A 16,731-nucleotide genomic window follows, 5' to 3' on the forward strand; every position below is an offset into this window, starting at 1 on the left:
TATATGACAATCTCCATGCAAGGGGTACTCCAACATGAACCTTGTGGGGAACACAGTGACAATATTCATAGACCAATAAGAACAGTATTCCAATGCACGACACTCCCACACATAGCATACAATCCCTCCCCTCTGCCTGGGAGATAATTGAGTCAGATGCTATATTAACCCAATTATCTCCAGGCAGAAAAAAAAACACATTTCTACAAAGTCCCAAAAGTACCCCAAAACACATAATATCCCCATAACCGTCACATCCCCTGATAGCCCTGATCTGGGTGACCAACATATCAAAAAATCACCCAGATCAGTTTACGGGTTCAGGAATTTCCTGGAAGTCACATTTTGACCGACCACACGCATAGTTCCATGCCTAAAACAGTTCCAGAGAATTAGGCTGTGCGGTCGGCCTACTTCTGGGATTCGAAGTGCATACAAAATACCAAACGCAGTTCGACTCCCGTTCGAATAGACGAACATCCATAGATGGTAAGAGTCTAGCGGTGTTTGCGCCGTCGACCAAACACCTCTGGATCCGTTTGACTAAACAAGACGGCCGCGCCACATGTTCGAATGACTTTGAGAGTTCGGGAGTTCAAAGTGCCGCTTCAATCCACTTTAGAATTCACAAGGTTACTGTCCAAGTCCAAAAAGGCACAAATAGTGTTTTTAAACAAAGTCTAGTACAGGAGCCATAGTCACAGGGTAGCATGCTGGCAAACAGAGAACCAGTGGCGAGGTTATGTTCGCCACTTGTGTATTATGGGACCATAGAGAGGCCAGGCTTAATGCTTAGGTAAGAAATCAGAAGTATGTGAATTAAATCTATCCTATTTCTAACCAGGAGTAGAACACAAATTTAGTAATGGAAAGACAAATCAAAGTCAGGGACAGACCTGGATCTGGTACACTGGGGACAAAATATAATTCAAGGTCAATAAAGTAGCCAGTTCAGGAACACTGAATACAGGGCAGGTACACCATGAAGTCAATACTTGTATATGGGTAAGAAACAATAGCAAACATGCTTGTGAGCTATTAGAAACCACAAAAAGACACTAGAACAGAGGTGACATGAATTAATATAGGATCAGGCCATTGCATCAATTTAGTTTCATTGGCGCATGTGTAAATGCTAAAAAATTTCTGTTTATTTAAGAACAGGGAAGCTAAAATTGTCTGTGATTCTAAGGGGTTAAGCAGTGTTTTAAGTAGGGTAATGAGTTCTGATGATTTTCCATTATACCATATTATTTCAGAATCTGAAATCTAATGTGAATAGTGCATAATAATAAAAATAGGGACTACTTTTTAATAAACAATTTTGCCTTAATTGGGGTGCTCAGCTGTATTGTATGAACAGATATCTCAGCATTGGTGGGCCTTATTATCATCTCTAAGAAGCCCTTTCCTTAGGCACATTTCTTCAGCAGGAAGAATGCCAGAGGCAGATATCTTGACAGCTTTGTGTAAATGAAATAAGCAATAGCTGTGGAAGAATGATTTCTGCTCCAATTTACAAAATTTTGACTAACAGAATGGCATGTACACTAAAATGTTCAGCATATTTAAATAATCGCCAATTAAGTGCCTTTATTAGCTGTGAACACCTTCAAATTATTTCAGTTGTTTTTTCTTTTTTTTAATAAATAAGTAAGTTATTAGTTCTTATGAATGTAAAATATATTTGGCTTATTCAGCAGATACATCTATTATTCATTTATTTCTCTTCTGCCAGTTACATTTTTCAAAATGCAGTCACAGGCCCTCAGCTCAGTGTGACACTGCCCTTGGGATTAACACATATAATGTCAGTGTCTTGACACTAATTTAACTAAAATCACCATCATCAAAATAATGTGGCACAGCAACATGCATGCAGCATTTTTCAGTACTTTTACTTGCGAATATTTATTTCCATTGTATTTATAGCAGTCAAATGTCTCAAATAAAAACTTACAAAACATTTCTCTGTTAGGTATGTAATATTATTAGTCATCACAGATACCCCAAATGGGAAGGTTCATGATTACAAAAAAATGTTTCAAGTTTGATGATTTAACAATTACAAATAGTATGTTCATATAGTTTTGATTTCTGAAGTTCTATGACATGTTAATAACCAACTCATGCCTCCATCCCATCGTTATTTTGACCATTGCTCCTTTCCCTGTGTATCCTCCTTATCCAAACTTCTGTGTTGGTTTGGACAGTCAAGAAGCCTCCTGTTTAAGTGCTATGTTTTTGGGCTAGGATTACCACTTAGACAATATTTTACTGGCACAGCCAGTATTTGAGACTTGGTGGCTGGTACTGGTATTGCAAAAATACCAGCAATGCAAAGGTCAGGGAGCAGTGAGAGAAGTGGAGCCAACATTTCCACCTCTATTATTCATGGCAAGTACACACATTGCTATATACATATTGTAGCGGACCGCAGGTAACCCAACCGGTTACCTCCGCTAATTCCTTGCCTTCTGTCACTCAGGAACCACTCAGAGTGTAAAGGGACCCATTTTCCCCCCAGTAGCCGGACAACACACAGTCCTGGTGGTACAACACAATTTTATTGGCCACACATGGCTTTTATGCATACCCTGTTCAAGGGGTGGAACACACACATATGAAGACGTATCCCACAATCCTCCCCGAGGTCCCAGGGTGGGAAGGGACTACGTTCCCTTTGTCCTCAAATCCCTGGGATTCCCCACACAAACCGCCAGGGGTTTTCTTCCAAAGAGCCTCTGGAAAAGAGCTGGTCTCTTTGTTCCTCGGGCTCAAGAGAGCTTGCCAAAACACCAATGCCCTAGAAGTGCCCACATCAATCTCAGGCATCCTCGCCTCGGTCCTGGTGTGAAACCAATACAAGGGAAGCGTCTCATTTCGGGGTATGAATGCTCACCCTGGATGGCTTTCATCTGTATTAAGGGCGGCCACCCAGGGGAGTACTCATTTATTACTTCCCTTGTGGTTTCACAACTATGTTGCGGGTGCGAGCGGCACCGGGGAGGCCCTCGTTCTGGATACGAACAAGTTGGGAAACAATCCACGAAAGCTCCCCCTGGTGACGTTCGCCTGTATGAATGGCAGCCACCCAGAACTCATTAATTGTTTCTCTTGAGGTTTGCGGTTTTGACACTTGTGTTATGAGGTGATCGGGAGGTGTGAACATTCTATACCAAGCATGTCAAACTCACGGCACGCGGGCTGCATGCGGCCCACAAGGACCATCTTTGCGGCCCAGCGACCTGCGAGTGCATGCTGAGTGTTATAGCAGAGTAGGCACCTGCTTTCCCCATATTGCAGGTGCCTACTCTGCCAACATTTACCTGCCCGGGGAGTAGGGCTGCGAGGGAGCTCAGTGTTCTGCTCCTCACTGCTCCCTTTCGCACGCTGACTGAAGTGAAGCCGGGCGCCGGAATATGTCGTCATATTCCGGCACCCGGCATCACTAAACCACACACGGGAGCAGTGAGGAGCCGGAAGGACACCAGGGAGATCCCCACATCGGCTCCATAATGTAAGGAGCAATAAAGAAAATAATGTGTGTGTGTCTGTCAGTGTGTGTGTCTGTCAGTGAGTATGTGTGTGTCTGTCAGTCAGTCAATGAGTATGTGTGTGTCTGTCTGTGTCTGTCTGTCTGTCAGCAAGTATGTGTGTGCCTGTGCCAGTGTGTGTGTCTGTCAGCAAGTATGTGTGTCTGTATCAGTGTGTGTCTGTGTCAGTGTGTATGTGTGTCTGTCAGCAAGTGTGTGTGTGTGTGTCAGTGAGTGTGTGTGTCTGTCAGCAAGTGTGAATGTGTCTGTCAGTAAGTATGTGTGTGTCTGTCAGTGAGTATGTGTGTGTCTGTGTCAGTGTGTGTCAGTGAGTATGTGTGTGTCTGTGTCAGTGAGTATGTGTGTGTATGTGTCAGTGTGTGTGTCTGTCTGTCTGTTTGTGACGGTGTGTGTGTATGTGTGTCTGTCAGTGAGTGCGTGTGTGTCTGTCAGTGAGTGTGTGTGTGTCTGTCAGTGAGTATGGGTGTGTGTCTGTCAGTGTGTCTGTATGTGTTTGTGAGTATGTGTGTGTGTCTGTCAGTGTGTGTGTGTGTGTATGTGTGTCTGTGTGTCTGTGTGTGTGTGTTTCTGCCTGTCAGTATGTGTGTCTGTGTCAGTGTGTGTCTGTGTCAGTGAGTATGTGTGTGTCTGTGTCAGTGTGTGTGTCTGTCAGCAAGTGTGTGTGTGTGTCAGCAAGTGTGAATGTGTATGTCAGTAAGTATGTGTGTGTCTGTCAGTGAGTATGTGTGTGTGTCTGTCAGTGTGTCTGTCTGTGTGTGTGTGTGTGTGTGTGTGTGTGTGTGTGTGTCAGTGAGTATGTGTGTGTCTGTCTGTATGTGTCTGTCTGTCAGTAGGTATGTGTGTGCATCTGTCAGTGAGTATGTGTTTGTGTGTGTGCAGCCCACATAAACCTAAACCTTGTTTATGTGGCCTGTGCCACACTTTGAGTTTGACATGTTTGTTCTATACTAACATTCTAAATGAGGTATTGTGGTGGTCTTCGTTCATGAGGGGAATGAATTCCCGTCGTTAGAGCACTCCCAAATGGGGAGCGAGCATAACAAACTAAAATACAGAGAAAATACATACAAAGAGAGGGGAAATCCATGGACAGTGGTTCTGCCACACAGCTCCCCCTTAACCACAAGCTGGCATACACAGTCTGATCGCAACAAATCAGCTTGAGGATGTCTGGGGAAGTACTCACAGATCACTTCTCCGGCTCTGTCTGTCTTGACAACCCGTTGGCATTGTCATTCTGCTTACCGGGCCGGTAGTGAATGGTAAAATCACAGGGTTGTAGAGCCAGGCTCCAACGCAACAGCCTGGCGTTGTCCCCAGTGACCCGGTTAAGCCACACCAGTGGGTTGTGATCTGTGAGCAGGGTGTACTGTTGTTCATAGATGTAGAGCTGTAGCTTCTTGAGAGCCCACACCACTGCCAAGAACTCCTTTTCGATGGTGACTTAGCTCACCTCCCTGGGTAACAGATCAATACTGCCTCTCTAATACTGTCTAGCACTGCCCCACATGGGCCAGGTGTTCTTCCCTGTTGTCGCTGTAGATGGCTATATCTTCCAAGTATGCGAACGCTTACTCCTGGTGGCCATCTAACAGCTGGTCCACCAGCCTCTGGAAAGTGGCCGGAGAGTTCTTCATCCCAAATGGCATTACCTTGAATTGGTATAGGGCAAATTAGGTTATAAGGGACTGCTTCTGTGGCTAGGGGGATCTGCCAGTACCCTTTACACAAATATATCGTGGTGAGGTACTGGCCCTGAGCCATCCTGTCTAATAGCTCATCAATACGGGGCATTAGATAGGCGTCCAAGACTGGCTTGTCGTTGAGCCTCCGATAGTATATGCAGAACCTGGTGGTTCTGTCTCTCTTTGGGACCAGCACTACCGGGAAGACCCAAGGGCTCCGGAACGGTTTGATTACCCATAGATGGAGCATCTCTTGGATCTCTTGCCTCATATTCTCCCGAATCGCCTCTGGGATGCGGTACGGTGTTTGCATCAAAGGCGGTTGAACGGGGGCAGGCAGGTTAGAGAATGTCTCCCTCTTGGCCAACAGCATTTGCAGTGCTTGCCAGCGTTCCTTTCGGTTAGCCTATCTCCAAGGCGGACCTCGTCTATGGACCTGGTCTGAGCTCCGTCCTCCAGGAGGTCAGGCAGGGGAAGATTGTCAACATCTTCTGAGGCTGGAGCACATATGGCTGCCACATCCTCTGGGTTTGAGCATGTTAATGTGTAACCTGTGGCTAACCCCACCAGGGCCGATCACATAGGTTGCATCACACATCCATTCCACTACCCAGTAGAGGCTCTGCCGGGCCGCCTGTAGTCTGTCATGCCAGAAGGGCTTTAGAACCAAAACATTATGTCCGACTTGAAAGGGTGACTGCCTCAGGGAACCGAGTAGTGTAGTCCACAATGGCCAGGGGACCTATGATGTTGACAGCTACCCTGCCGAAGGGGTTCTAAATAATGGGTAGGGGCTGTAGCTTGGCCTATTTCCTGTCGCCCCACTTCCCCACTCTCTGGCAGACATCACAAGACTGGCAGTACTGACACAAATCATTGGAGATGACTGGCCAGAAGACGTTTTGGGTGAGTTGATGCTTAGTATGACTCACTCACAAATGCCCTGCCAGGGGACTCTCAAGAGCTATCTTCAATAGCTCCCTGCAGTATTTATTGGGCATTACCAACTGCTTGGTGGTAGTAGGCGCAGTTCCTTTGCCTACTTTTACCGCTAATCGATATAATAACCCCCACTCCCAGATAAACTGTTCTCCCACCTCCCCCTCTGGACCAGTGGCTACCCAACTCCTATAGGCTTTCAGGGTAGGATCGGAGACCAATATCCTCCCAAATTCAGCAGGGGTATCCCAGGGCAAGGGAACTGGGGGGCAGGGAGGTTCGCCCTCCGGTGCAATGGGATGAGCAAGGAGGGCCAGGTGATGACTATGGGCAGCTGGGGCATGGGGACAGGTACATGTGCCTACCTGAACCGCAGAGTGTGAGCCGTTTTGGGTGGTGCAGGCTTGCGGCCGGGTCATCACTGGGTTGGTCTGTTCGGAACATTGGGGTGCACATATGAGGAGGTGAGGTGGCCCAGGTCGTTGTCAAGGAGCAACTCCACTGGCAGCGCGGTCATGAGCCTGACTTCTACTCTCTTGTCTCATGCACCCCAGTCGAGGTGAATGTGGGCAGTGGGTAGGCGGTAGACATCACCTATGGCTAACTAGACTGCGATGGTCCTCCCGGTCTTATCTGCTTTGGGGATGAGACGCGTGGTGCACCAGGATCAGGGTGGCTCCAGTGTCTCATAGGCCCTTGATTTCTTTGATTACCCCTAGTCGGAGCAACTCTTGGATCTCCTACCTCATATTCTCCCGAATCGCCTCTGGGATAGGCAGGGGGGTCCACCCACGCAGGTTAGAGAATGTCTCCCTCTTGGCCAACAGCATCTGCAGTGCTTGCCAGCATTCCCTTTCAGTTAGACTATTTCCGAGGCGGACCTCGTCTATGGACCCGGTCTTAGCTCCATCCTCCAGGTCAGGCAGGGGAAGATTGTCAAAATCTTCCGAGGCTGGAGCACGTATGGGCAGGGGAAGATTGTCCAAATCTTCCGAGGCTGGAGCACGTATGGGCAGGGGAAGATTGTCAATATCTTCCGAAGCTGGAGCACGTATGGCCAGGGGAAGATTGTCAAAATCTTCCGAGGCTGGAGCACACATGGCGGCCACATCCTCTGTCCACTCATGGTAGGGTTTGAGCATGTTAATGTGTAACCTGCGGCTAACCTCGCCACCCGAGCAAGGGCCGATCACATAGGTTGTGTCACACATCCGTTCCACTACCTGGTAGGGGCCCTGCCATGCCGGAAGGGCTTTAGAACCAAAACCTTCTGTCTGACTTGGAAGCTACAGCTCCTGGCTCCCCTATCGTACCAGGTGCGCTGGCACCTCTGGGCTGCCTGGAGGTTCCCAGGCATCAGGTGGGTGAGCTTTTCCAGCCGATTCTGAAACTCCAGCGCATATGGGACAATGGGGGTCCCTTCCTGCTCCCCTTTCCCCTCCCAGTGCTCATGAACCAGGTCTAGGAGCCCCCTAACCCTCCTACCAAACATCAGTTCGAAGGGAGAGAACCCTGTAGATTCCTGGGGCACCTCCTGATAGGCGAACAGGAGATGTGGCAAGAATCGTTCCCAATCCTTGCGAGTCTCTGCAAAGGTATGGAGCATTTGCTTCAACGTGCCATTGAAGCGCTCGCATGGGCCATTGGTCTGTTGGTGGTATTGGGAGCTCAGGCTGGGTTTAATGCTGCACAATTTCCACAGTTGGTGAGTCATTTCGGCAGTAAACTGGGTGCCCTGGTCTGACACAACTTTTTCTGAGTGGCCGGGGGAATACATGGGGGTGGCCTAGTAACAGATGGCTGCCGCAGCTCACGGGGCTAACCCACTGGGGACGTCTACGGGACTGGGTGCAATCCCTCCTGAAGTGGCCAGGCTGCTGGCAGTTGTGGCATTTGTTGCCTGTTTGGGGTGGCTCGCTTGGGGTTGGCGTGAGGGGGGTCAGTAGCTAGACACAGGCACTGGTGACGGCCTAGGTGACGGTCTTGGGCTACTGGTCTCTTACCCACTCCTGTACCTTCGGGAGAGAGATTGTTACAGAAGTGTTTCAGTAGGAACAGCTGGGCCATGGCTTTGGGGGACTTGGCGTCTTGGGAGTTCCCGCATAGTCTCTCCGCCCCTCTTCGGCCACTGCTAGATAGGCATCGGCAGCCTTGCAGGTTAGCTTCCCGTTGAGTAGGGGGACCTTGTCCGATGGTGCGATCTCATACGTGGTGCAGAGCCTTTTCGAAACCTTGGAGGAACTCATTGATAATTTAACATCTTGAAGCCTAATTTAACATCTTGAATGCAGTTTGGGGCACATTGGGCTTCGGGTCGGCAGGTACCGCGCTCGCTGGGGCCACCTCTGCTGCCTGCCATGCCTGTTCCAGGATGTAGGTTTGGACCTTTTAGATAGTCCTGGCCAGGATCTCCACAGGTGTGCTTTCTGGGTAAAAGGCCAGGTGATGGGCCAGTTCCTTGTCGAAGGCATCCTTCTTGCCCTCAGGGGTTGGTGCAGTGCTTTCTTTGCTTCGTGGATCTTCTTCCATGAGAGCATCAATCAGGTTAGCCTTGAGTCGGTTGCTGGCCCATTGCCCTCGGGCCTCAAGCAGGTCTTGCAGCATGTGTCTCTTCAGTTTTGTGTAGTCCATGGACAGCCGGACTACCGAACGCTGGTTCCTTGTTGCTGGAAAGTACTCATCCCACCGCTTGCCTCCAGTTGTAGCTGACCGCAGGTGTAACAGAGCTTCCTGTACCCTGGTTGGGTACCTCCTCCGACGAGTGCTCCTAGTGCAAGCAGCTTGGTTGGAGTCTCCCTGTCTTCTACCCACCCTGGACCTACGACAAGGCTCCAGGTTCCAGTGGGTGAACCTCTCTTCCTTCAGAGAGCGTAGCAGAGACAGCTAGTGATTATACAAGGGAGTGTGAGGCTAATAGCAATCCCTTGTAGTGATATAGCAATCCCCCCCAATAAGAGATAAGACTCTAGTATGAGGGTGAAGTAGAACTGCAGGTTTAATGGTACATATTGACTTTATATACAATTCCTCAGGCCGGAGGCACACCCCCTAGACCTGTTGGAGCACCGCATTACGAAATGTACAGACCAATAAAAATAATGTAACAATGAACGACACCCAGGGCCGGACTGGCCCACCGGGATACCGGGAAATTTCCCGGTGGGCCGTCGGCACCTGGGGCCGGGGAGACATGTGGATGTCCTGCGGCCGCATGGAGAGCTTGGATGGCGGCCGCAGGGGAAGCTCTCCTTGCGGCCGCAGGGGAAGCTCTTCTTGCGGCCGCTGGGGGAGCAGGCTGTTCTGTCTCTGCTCCCCCTCCCTCGCGCGCTAGAAAGAGACCGGCGCCGGAATATGACGTCATATTCCGGCCCCGGTCTCATTAAGCTGCGCGCGAGGGAGGGGGAGCAGAGACAGAACAGCCTGCTCCCCCAGCGGCCGCAAGAAGAGCTTCCCCTGCGGCCGCAAGAAGAGCTTCAGGAAGGCTGGCTGGGCTGGAAGGTGAGCACAGGAGGGGGAGGGGGAGGGGGAGGGGGTAACAAAGGTCACAGGAAGGGGAGGGTGGGGGGTAACAAAGGGCACTGGAGGGGTGGGTGGGGGGTAACAAAGGGCACAGGAGGGGAGGGGGGGTAACAAAGGGCACAGGAGGGGGGGGTAACAAAGGGCACAGGAGGGGAGGGGGTAACAAAGGGCACAGGAGGGGAGGTGGGTAACAAAGGGCACAGGAGGGGGGGGGTAACAAAGGGCACAGGAGGGGGGGGGTAACAAAGGGCACAGGAGGGGGGGGGTAACAAAGGGCACAGGAGGGGGGGGTAACAAAGGGCACAGGAGGGGAGGGGGGGTAACAAAGGGCACAGGAGGGGAGGGGGGGTAACAAAGGGCACAGGAGGGGAGGGGGGGTAACAAAGGGCACAGGAGGGGGAGAGGGGGCAAAAGATGCGCACAAAATGGGCTGAAGAGGGTACAAGTCGGAAGGAGGGCTAAAGAGGGCACGGGATGGGGCTAAAGAGGGCACAGGAAGGGAGGTAGCTAAAGAGGGCACGGGAGGGGGCTAAAGAGGGCACAGGAAGGGAGGGTGCTACATAAGGGCACAGGAGGGGAAGGGGCTAAAAAGCACACAGGAGGACAGGGTGCAAAAGAGGGCACATAAGGGGAGGGGCACCTATCAGTCTGCCCACCCACCCACACAGGTAGCAACAAGTATGTATGTCAGTGGGAGTGTCTCTGTCTGTGTCATGGTGTGTGTATGTCTGTCATGGTGTGTGTGTGTCAGTCGTAGTGTCTGTGTGTGTTTGTAAAAATAGTGTTTTACTCACTTTTTTTTTTTCCAATGTCATGCTGGTCTCTGCCTCTATGACTGAGATCATCAAGCTTGATGATCTCAGCCAATCCGCACTGACACAGGAAGCGCCTCTAGTGACCGTCTGAGTGTCTGTCACTAGAGGTGTCACTAGGAAGCAATGTAAACACTGCCTTTTCTCTGAAAAGTCAGTGTTTACATTCAAAAGCCTGCAGGGACAGGCTATAGACACCAGAACCACTACATTAAGCTGTGTGTGTGTGCGCCTGCTAGTGAGTTTGCTTGCTTGCATGTGTGTGTGTGTCTGCTAGTGAGTGAGCTTGTGTTTTTATGTCAATGAGCTTATGTATATTAGTGAAATTGTTTGTCTATGAGGCTGTGTATCAATGAGCTTGTGTGTGTCAGTGAGATTGTCTGTGTCTGCATGTGAGTATGCTTACTGTATAATTAAATGTTTTACTCTGAAAGGACCAATATATTATAATATATATAATTACTCAATCATCTGGGGTGGCAAGACATAGTCTTACATATTACATGCGACAATATATGGCGCAATGACTTATGGGGCTGGCATAGATTTTTTTTCCCAGGGCTGCTTTGTATCCCCAGTCCGGCCCTGACGACACCCCCACATACAGTAACCAATCCCTCCCCTCTGCCTGTGATACAATTACGTTAGTTAATGCATTAACTTAATTATCCCCAGGCAGAAAAAACACACGTTTTTATAAAGTACCGTAAGTATCCCAAAACACAACATATCCCCCGATAGCTTTGATCTGGGTAAACAACATATCCACAAATTACTCAGATCAGATCAGAGGTTCAGAAATTTAATGGAACTCATATTTTAGCCCAGGCAAACCCAGGATTTCATGCCCAAAACAGTTCCATAGATTCGCGGCTAAGTGCCGCTGGAGGACCGACCAGCAACCGCAAGGTTTTTATGCTGAAAATAGTTCCAGGGCATTCGCGGCTAAGTCTCCCTGAAGTCTATTCGCAGTTTTAGTCCATGCGAACAAGATGGTCGCCACCACGTGTTCGAATGTTGAACAATGTGCTGCAGCAACTAAAGAAAGTTAATATAAACAAAGCTCCAGGGCCTGACGGTATCCATCCACGTGTACTTAAGGAACTAAGTGTAGAAATAAGTGAACCTCTGTTTTTAATCTTTCAAGATTCTTTTCTTTCAGGAAGTGTTCCGGAGGATTGGAGGAAGGCAGATGTGGTTCCTATATTCAAAAAGGGTTCAAAATCCTTGCCTGGAAATTATAGACCTGTGAGCTTAACTTCTGTGGCTGGTAAAATATTTGAAAGGTTATTAAGGGATAATATTCAAGAATTCCTTGAGAAGAATATGGTTATCAGCAAAAATCAGCACGGTTTTATGAAGCACAGGTCGTGTCAAACTAACTTGATTGCTTTCTACGAAGAAGTAAGTAGAAGTATAGATCAGGGTGTTGCAGTGGATGTGATCTATTTGGATTTTGCCAAGGCATTTGATACAGTTCCACACAAAAGATTAGTGTTCAAACTCAAGGAAATCGGTCTCGATGAAAATGCTTGTTCTTGGGTAGAACATTGGCTTAAAAACAGAATACAAAGAGTTGTTGTTAATGGTAAATTTTCAAGCTGGACAGAGGTGGCAAGTGGTGTCCCTCATGGGTCTGTTCTGGGACCCCTTCTATTTAACATTTTTATAAATGATCTTGAAGACAGCATTGAAAGTCATGTTTCAGTGTTTGCAGATGACACAAAACTTTGTAAAATAATACAATGTGAGCAAGATATTACTTTGCTGCAGAAGGATTTAGATAGACTGGGGGACTGGGCACTCAAATGGCAGATGAAATTTAATGTTGAAAAATGCAAAGTTATGCACTTCGGCGTAAAGAATACACAAGCAACGTATACCCTTAATGGAAGCGAATTAGGGATAACAACACACGAAAAGGACTTGGGAATTGTTATAGACAACAAACTATGCAACAATGTGCAATGTCAATCAGCAGTGGCCAAGGCCAGTAAGGTATTGTCATGCATGAAAAAGGGCATTCATTCTCGGGACGAGAATATCATTTTGCCTCTCTATAAATCACTGGTAAGACCACATATTGAATATGCTGTGCAATTTTGGGCACCTGTTCTAAAGAAGGATATCATGGCACTAGAAAAAGTGCAGAGGCGGGCTACAAAATTAATAAAAGGAATGGAACATATCAGCTATGAAGAAAGGTTAACAAATTTAAACATATTTAGTTTAGAAAAACGTCGCCTGAGAGGGGATATGATAACATTATACAAATATATTCGGGGCCAATACAAACCATTGTGTGGAAATCTATTCACAAACCGGACTTTACATAGGACACGAGGCCATGCGTTTAGACTGGAAGAAAGAAGATTTCGTCTAAGGCAAAGGAAAGGTTTTTTTACTGTAAGAACAATCAGGATGTGGAATTCTCTGCCTGAAGAAGTGGTTTTATCAGAGTCCATACAGATGTTCAAACAGCTACTAGATGCATACTTGCAAAGACAGAATATTCAAGGATATAATCTTTCAATGTAGGGTAATAACTGCTTGATTCAAGGATAAATCTGACTGCCATTCTGGGGTCAAGAAGGAATTTTTTGTCCTAGCTTGTTGCAAAATTGTGCTTCAAACTGGGTTTTTTTCTTTTTTTTTTTTTTTTTTTTTTCTTTTCTTTTGGATCAACAGCAAAAAACAGGTGTGAGGAAGGCTGAACTTGATGGACGCAAGTCTCTTTTCAGCTATCTAACTATGTAACTATGTAATGTAACGGATCGACGGACACCCAGAGTGGGTACCTCCGTTGAAGGATGCTTCTAGCGCTTCCTGAGGACTCCAAGCAGTGACGCAGACACCACAACCACCAAACCAGAGACGCATATGAATGCTCTCAGGCATATGAATGCTGTAAACAGCTGAACAGGAAAAGCATACAATCAGCTTACAATCCTGGCAATCAGCATACAATCCAATTACCCAATAACGAGACGACACTCCATTTTGAGGTCAAGCAGAACTGACTGGCACATACAGCCTCTTTTATTCACAATCCACAAACATAGTACATAGTAATCCGTACAATACACACAGACACTCCCACACAAACTCCTCCCCTCTGCCTGTGATATGATTACTGAACATAATGGTTAATATAATTATCACAGGCAGAGAAATACAGTATTATAAAACATATCACAGGGACCCCAAAACATGCAATAACCCCATAAAAGCAGGGAACTGGGGGATTTGGGTGAACCACATGTTACAAACTGCTATTTGTAACTGGGACTTTAAATGAGAAATTGCCCTGCTTCCCTGGATTGTGGAGAAGCCTATTTGCCAGCCTCCTCCCGCATGACTATGGCCCATTTAAAACCAGTATTCGGCCATACCAGAGTGTATGTCACTCATTCTGGCCCTTTAAATCCTGTGGGGAAGGGTAGGTACTTTTTATATTGCACTTCGCATACAGTCGAAGTGCCGAAGTTGCCGAAGTTGTTGAAGTGGCCGCCATTCGACAAAGGAACACGTGGCGGTGGCCATTTTAACTTAGTTGAACGAGTTCAGCGGTATGTGTAGCCAAATTCATGGAACTAAAATCGGCTACACATTTCCACGAACATCGCTGACCCTTACCTTCTCCCATACTGAACTTTCAGCTGCAGAAACTAAGTCCCGTTCGAATGGGACTTAGTCGTTTTTCTGCATGAAATTGACCGACCGCACAGCCCAAATCTATGGAACTGTTTTGGGCAGGAAAATGTGCTTGCGGTCGGTCATAAAGGACTTCCGACTAACTTTTTATCCACTGGATGGATTTGTGTGATTTTTGGTTATGTATATATTTAAAGGTTGCTTATTCTAAATATGTATGAAGATTGGATGTATGGTTTTAAAGTTACAGGGTATGGGTAAAAACTGTATTTTTACTGTCTGTGATAATTATGTTAATCCCTTGTGTAACATAATTATATCACAGGCAGAGGGGATGATTTTGTGTGTAATTACTGGGAGTGTTTTATGTAATGTACGTATGTGATTGGTTCTTTTGTAACACCCTGTGGGTGGTCCTATCTAAGGGAAACCTGCATAAAAGAAAGCCCTTACGGTGCCAATAAACAGAATGACTTGACCCTCTAACTTACAGCCTTGACTCATGTTTGTAGGGGACAGCTATAATCACTACAGGGATTGCTATGCTCTTTATACTCCCTTAGCTACTGAGCTCTTGTAAGAGCTTCTTCCTGATCCTGCTTCGCTCTACAGGGAGTGCAGAATTATTAGGCAAGTTGTATTTTTGAGGATTAATTTTATTATTGAACAACAACCATGTTCTCAATGAACCCAAAAAACTCATTAATATCAAAGCTGAATATTTTTGGAAGTAGTTTTTAGTTTGTTTTTAGTTATAGCTATTTTAGGGGGATATCTGTGTGTGCAGCTGACTATTACTGTGCATAATTATTAGGCAACTTAACAAAAAACAAATATATACCCATTTCAATTATTTATTTTTACCAGTGAAACCAATATAACATCTTAACATTCACAAATATACATTTCTGACATTCAAAAACATAACAAAAACAAATCAGTGACCAATATAGCCACCTTTCTTTGCAAGGACACTCAAAAGCCTGCCATCCATGGATTCTGTCAGTGTTTTGATCTGTTCACCATCAACATTGCGTGCAGCAGCAACCACAGCCTCCCAGACACTGTTCAGAGAGGTGTACTGTTTTCCCTCCTTGTAAATCTCACATTTGATGATGGACCACAGGTTCTCAATGGGGTTCAGATCAGGTGAACAAGGAGGCCATGTCATTAGATTTTCTTCTTTTATACCCTTTCTTGCCAGCCACGCTGTGGAGTACTTGGACGCGTGTGATGGAGCATTGTCCTGCATGAAAATCATGTTTTTCTTGAAGGATGTGTCACGATTTGGGGAACCCAACACGCTAACACACACACAGACACACACACAGAAAGTGTGCAGTACCGGTCCTTAGAGTGGCCGGGCTAAGCACACACAGAATAGTCAGGAGACAAGCCGAGTAAGGGGAACCAGAAAACAGAATAACGAGAAACAAGCCGAGGTCAAAGGGTAGGAGAAAGTCACAAAGTCAGTATAACAAGCCAGAGAGTACGTAACCAGAAAGCACACGTTCACAATCAATACTATGAAGCAAAGACCACAACAGGGCACAGAAAGACAGGAAAGGTAAGTATTTAAATCCTAGCCTGAATCCTGATTGGCTAACCACCAATCAGTATTAACAAACACATGTGGGGGATATCTATACCCCCCACTGTGTTTGTTGCACTGTAGCTTTAACGCCGGGTCACGTGAGTGACCCCGGCGCTTAGATAATAGTGCCGGCTCCCAGCGTGCAGCGTTAGACATGCTGCCGCTGGGAGGAGGAGAGGAGGACGCGAGCGGCGTGTCAAGAGGAGAGGACGCCGCTCGCTTATCGGTAAGGGGAGAGGGGACCGCGGGCGGCGACGGACCGAGGGTGAGTGCTGCGAGAGGATTGCAGCCTCCCCTCACCGCCGCCCGCGGAGCCCTGACAGGATGCAGACTTCTTCCTGTACCACTGCTTGAAGAAGGCGTCTTCCAGAAACTGGCAGTAGGACTGGGAGTTGAGCTTGACTCCATCCTCAACCCGAAAAGGCCCCACAAGCTCATCTTTGATGATACCAGCCCAAACCAGTACTCCACCTCCACCTTGCTGGCGTCTGAGTCGGACTGGAGCTCTCTGCCCTTTACCAATCCAGCCACGGGCCCATCCATCTGGCCCATCAAGACTCACTCTCATTTCATCAGTCCATAAAACCTTAGAAAAATCAGTCTTGAGATATTTCTTGGCCCAGTCTTGACGTTTCAGCTTGTGTGTCTTGTTCAGTGGTGGTCGTCTTTCAGCCTTTCTTACCTTGGCCATGTCTCTGAGTATTGCACACCTTGTGCTTTTGGGCACTCCAGTGATGTTGCAGCTCTGAAATATGGCCAAACTGGTGGCAAGTGGCATCTTGGCAGCTGCACGCTTGACTTTTCTCAGTTCATGGGCAGTTATTTTGCGCCTTGGTTTCTCCACACGCTTCTTGCGACCCTGTTGACTATTTTGAATGAAACGCTTGATTGTTCGATGATCACGCTTCAGAAGCTTTGCAATTTTAAGAGTGCTGCATCCCTCTGCAAGATATCTCACTATTTTTGACTTT

This window comes from Pelobates fuscus, chromosome 4 (genome assembly GCF_036172605.1).
Source record: "Pelobates fuscus isolate aPelFus1 chromosome 4, aPelFus1.pri, whole genome shotgun sequence".
In the NCBI taxonomy this organism is placed as follows: Eukaryota; Metazoa; Chordata; class Amphibia; order Anura; family Pelobatidae; genus Pelobates; species Pelobates fuscus.